Source organism: Myotis davidii, unplaced genomic scaffold (genome assembly GCF_000327345.1).
Source record: "Myotis davidii unplaced genomic scaffold, ASM32734v1 scaffold150, whole genome shotgun sequence".
NCBI classification, from domain to species: Eukaryota; Metazoa; Chordata; class Mammalia; order Chiroptera; family Vespertilionidae; genus Myotis; species Myotis davidii.
Genome location: NW_006283437.1, coordinates 2,537,662 through 2,538,211, shown reverse-complemented (window position 1 = coordinate 2,538,211; position 550 = coordinate 2,537,662).

Below are 550 nucleotides of genomic sequence, written 5' to 3'. Positions count from 1 at the left end.
GGATTGCTGCAGCTATTCGGGGTCTTTTTTTATTCCAGATGAATTTTTGGAGAGTTCGTTCTAGGCCTGTGAAATATGCCATTGATATTTTAATGGGAAGTGCGTTGAATTTATAGATTGCCTTGGGTAGTATGGACATTTTAATGATGTTGATTCTACCAATCCATGAACACGGTATGTTCTTCCATCTGTTTATGTCTCCCTCTATATCTTTTTTCAACGTCCTGTAGTTTTCTGAGTAGAGGTCTTTTACCTCTTTTACACTATGTATATTTTAACCATAATAAATTAAAAAATGAAATCAGCTGGATCAAAGGATTGTCAAGAACAATAAGACACACACACACATACATATATATTTATGAATTTTTTTGGTAGTAGCAAAGACTAGAAGCAATCTACCCACCAGGAAATATTTAAATGAACTAATATCCTATCTAATAGAGAAACATGGTAATTGGTGTACGACAGCTACCCTTCCCATTGGCTAATCAGGGAGATATGCAAATTAACTGCCAGCCAAGATGGCAGCCGGCAGCCAGGCAGCTTG